Consider the following 4913-nt stretch of genomic DNA (forward strand, 5'->3'; position numbering starts at 1 on the left):
CTCTACTGGTTTGTTTGAGTACGGCCCCCATCGGCAAAGGTCACTGAGGACGTTATTCACATATGTTTACTTTACTATATATTCTTTAAAGTATAGTCTACGGTAAATTCAAATAAACTGAACATACGGACCAATGTATAGTGTTATTAGTTTTAATTTTAATTATGTTTTATAAGATCGACGAATACCCTGGGTACAGCATTGGTAAGTCTACGTCATTCAATCGATAGTCAACTTGTCTGAAACTTCAATCGATAGTCAACTTGTCTGAAATTTCAATCGATAGTCAACTTGTCTGAAACTTCAATCGATAGTCAACTTGTCTGAAACTTCAATCGATAGTCAACTTGTCTGAAACACCAAGCTGTGTACAGCATTAGTAATTCTACGTCATTCAATCGATAGTCAACTTGTCTGAAAATTCTACGTAATTAATGCTATCTGAATTAATCAGATCAGTTTTGTAGGATTATCTGAATTAATCAGATCAGTTTTGTAGGATTATCTGAATTAATCAGATCAGTTTTGTAGGATTATCAAGATTAATCAGATCATTTTGTAGGATTATCTAGGTCAATCAAACATTCCTGAAAAATAATGAAGTAAACTACCCGTATTAAGTTTAGCCCAAAGGAGAGGTACTGTTTTGGGCCATTCTTATCTACATTACATAGTACTACTTACGACTTCAGAAATTATGAGTATAGGTCGGATTGGCTGGTAGCTGAATAAAAGGAATGTTGTTGGACTTTGATAACCAATCCATTCTATGAATAGTCTGACGAGCCAAAGACAGATCCGCGAATCTAAAACGAAGGATGTGATAATTAATCCCTAAAAACACCTTCGGGTTTTTTTGGTTTAGTTTCGTATTGTCTAACATCCTATCACCTTATGGTCATTTAAGGACGGCCTCCCCAGTGTGTTTTTGGTTTAGTTTCGTATTGTCTAACATCCTATCACCTTATGGTCATTTAAGGACGGCCTCCCCAGTGTGTTTTTGGTTTAGTTTCGTATTGTCTAACACCCTATCACCTTATGGTCATTTAAGGACGGCCTCCCCAGTGTGTTTTTGGTTTAGTTTCGTATTGTCTAACATCCTATCACCTTATGGTCATTTAAGGACGGCCTCCCCAGTGTGTTTTTGGTTTAGTTCGTATTGTCTAACATCCTATCACCTTATGGGCATTTAAGGACGGCCTCCCCTGTGTGTTTTTGGTTTAGTTTTGTATTGTCTAACATCCTATCACCTTATATCATGGAGAATGGGGCAGTGATCACTGCAAAGAGGAGAAAGTACCTGTGTTGAAGTAAAAATATTTACATTATTAGTAATAAATACATCAATTAAGGTAGCAGAGGTTATAGTAATGCGTGTTGGTGATTGTACTAAGTTATTTAATTGATATTTAGTAATTAATCTCGCAAGGTGCGCATCAGATTTCATTTTTATAAAGTCAACATTTATGTCACCTGTAATAATGATATTAAGATTAGTGTTGGACAGATTATCCAAGATATTATCAAGTTTATTCCAATAATCTATTCTTGCATTAGGAGGTCTATACAGGCAGCAGAGAAGTAATTTTTTGCTGGAAGTGCTAACTTCTATGATAATAAGCTCTATGTCTTCAGTTTCAAGATCAGTTCTATGAGTTATTAGCAGGTTATTTTTAGAATATATCATAATGCCACCACCATGCTGTGTTAGTCTGTCTTTACGGTATATGTTAGGATGTGATGCAATGTGTAAATCAGAATCATCTATTTCATCATTCAAGTGAGTTTCAGTAAGGCATATAATATCATGATTAGAGAATTCAGTATTAATAAGATCAACCTTGTTCCGAAGAGATCTTACATTTAAATGTACGATTGATAAATCATCATAACAATTCCGTTGATTCATATTGCATGATGAGGGATCTAGATCAGAGTTAGTATTTTCCGACATCATTAATAGTAATTTAAAAACAATATTGCTACATAAAGTATCAATAAAGAAAGGTTTTGAGTTGGTACAAACAAGTGGTTTTTATAAGGGTAGTAAATAGCTATAATATAGTTTACAGTCACGGATCAGAGTACTTACACACATCTCACATACAATAGAACAAAACTGAAAGTAAATGTTGTAGATACAGCAGTGCTTAAACACTATAATGTAAAGTAGGTTTTAGCAATTATTGAGACGAGTGATGATAATTCATCAAATGTAACCAAATAAGAAAAAAATTAAATAAATAAAAAATGACCGGTGAATTTATGCTCCAACAAATACATGTCAAGAGAACAGAGGGAAAAAGAGCTATAAAAACAACAAAAAGGATAGAAAAATATGGAAAGTCATGTGTTTTTTTGCATTTTCTAATAAATTCCCAAAAGGAAATGAACTACAAAACGATTAGATATACTTCCATGAAGATGTACAAATGCACAATATACACAATTCTTTCAGATTTCGAGTCAGAGATGAGATACAGTTACTGTAGTTCTCATGTTTACGCTGAAAGGCCAGATAGAGTAATTATTTGTGCGATACTAAAAACTGTCTTAAGGTGAATACACAATCAACGGCTTGATTATTTTTTCTAAAACTATTTGAATATTACTAAATAACGTAGGGTGTGGAATTATTTTGACACTCACTTCTATGTGACATTTAAAACAAACAACGAATATTCCATTTCTAAATTCACAAAGGAAAACTTCATTCATTACAATCAATCCACTGACAACATGTCAACAATAAACCGACACATGTGCGCGTCATCGCATACCCGTACACAGGTGAAAAAGCCGAGTCACACTATGGGAGCGTGCTCGGGTAAAGATATTTTAATGAGGAAGTTATAATTTTAAAAAAAAAATCAATCAGATACTTAGAGTTATTTGCATGAGCTATAACAAAATGTACTAGAATAACAAATTATAGTGACAGTCTATTCATCAGTGTAAAATTAGATGTTCGTACTTTATGTGACATATTATATCTGTACTTTAAATTAGACTACATACCCATATATGTGTAAGTCCGAATGTACTTATGACCACCTTATAATTCTTAAAAGAAAGTGTAAGTAGTCTCTGAATTAAGAGCAAATTTGATTTTTCAAGAATTACAAGCTGATACATATGTATATGTGCAGTACAAAGACATTATTTGTAAACTCGTAGAGAGAAATCTGAACACGTTTTTCAATCAATATAGTGGTTGATAACTATATACATACAGTATGTAGTACATCCATTGTATGGAAAATCATGTGTTTGTTTGTATTTACAAATAAATTGCCAAAAGGAAATGAACTATCAAATGAGGAAATATATTTTATATATATATAGAGTAACTTGTGGGATAATAAAATCTGTCTTTAAGGGAATCACTTATACAATCAACAGCTTAATATTTTTTTCTAAACTATTTGAATTCAACTGTATATTTGAACACTGGAAATATTTCAAAAAATTGAACAAACATTATTTCAACACTGTTATAAACACATCTAGTAAAGCATATACACCAAGCATGTAGTAAAACTAACTAAGAATTAATTATAATTATTAATGTTAATAATAATCATGAATCTTTTGATCACAGAACCAACTCTTAGGGATGTTAACAATAATGTACTTCAGAAATTACGAAGGATGTAGAATTATTTTGAGACTCACTTTTATAAGATATATTTAAAACAAATAACGAATATTCCATTTCTGAATTCACATAGGAAAACTTCATTCCTTACGACAACATGTCAACAATAAACACCATGTATTATGTGATGAAACACGTGCGCGTCGTCGCATACCCGTACACAGGTGAAAAGCCGAGTCACACTATGGGAGTGTGTTCGTGTAAAGATACTTAATGAGCAAGTTATAATTCAATTTTTTTTAAGATCGCTAGAATTATCTGCTTGAGCTATAACAAAATGTATTATAAGAACAATTATAGTGACAGTCAGTGTAAAAATATATGTTCATATTTTATGTGACATATTATATCGGTACTTTAAGTTAGACTACATACCCATATATGTGCAAGTCCGAATGTACTTATCACCACATTATAATTCTTAAAAGAAAGTGTAAGTAGTCTTTTAATTAAGAGCAAATTTGATTCAAGTTTACACATATGTATATATGTAGTACAAAGACATTATTATAAACTCTTAGAGAGAAATCTGAACACATATTTTTCAAACTATAGAGTGGTTGATTACCATACAGTACACCCATTCTAAACTAGTATAGACATTTCATATGTATACAATCATTTATAATTACTATATATTAATAAAAAAAAAAAAAAAAACACAGAAGTTAAGCAAGTTCAGTCACTGGTTTAGTAATATACTACGTTCCTTCACATTTACAATGATCGATTACCTTCGGTGTTTTTCGACCAAGTCCACAAATGGGAAATCCTTAAGATAAACCAGGTTGTATTTTATTCTCTCCTGGGGGGGCATCCTCCGACGTTTCTCCAGCAAAGAAGATCGCCGTTTACTCACACTGTTTGGCAGGTCAGGTACGACACTAAAGCCGGAACCTTTTGGAAGTTTATATGCAGCGTTCATGATGTCATCCCGATCTAACAGGCTGCTTAACCTTATTATGATATTACGAGATCCCTCGGACCCTCCCGGGAGTCTGTGGACTGCTGTGAGGAGAACGGTGTTCGAAAAAGTTTCCTCCATTTTCAGAGTTTTCATAAGAAATTGCCTGACAGCCTTCTCAGTATTTCGTGGGGTTTCTTTTAAGTCACCCTTGATACCTCTAATTATCAAATTCCATTTCCTCCCCCACATATCTAATTTGACCCTCTCATTGTCTACTGTTGTGATTTTGTCCTCAATGTTTGGAACGGTCTGTTCATGGATAGTCCTTATGCTATCATTAGTATGGTC

Source organism: Pecten maximus, chromosome 3, assembly GCF_902652985.1.
Source record: "Pecten maximus chromosome 3, xPecMax1.1, whole genome shotgun sequence".
In the NCBI taxonomy this organism is placed as follows: domain Eukaryota; kingdom Metazoa; phylum Mollusca; class Bivalvia; order Pectinida; family Pectinidae; genus Pecten; species Pecten maximus.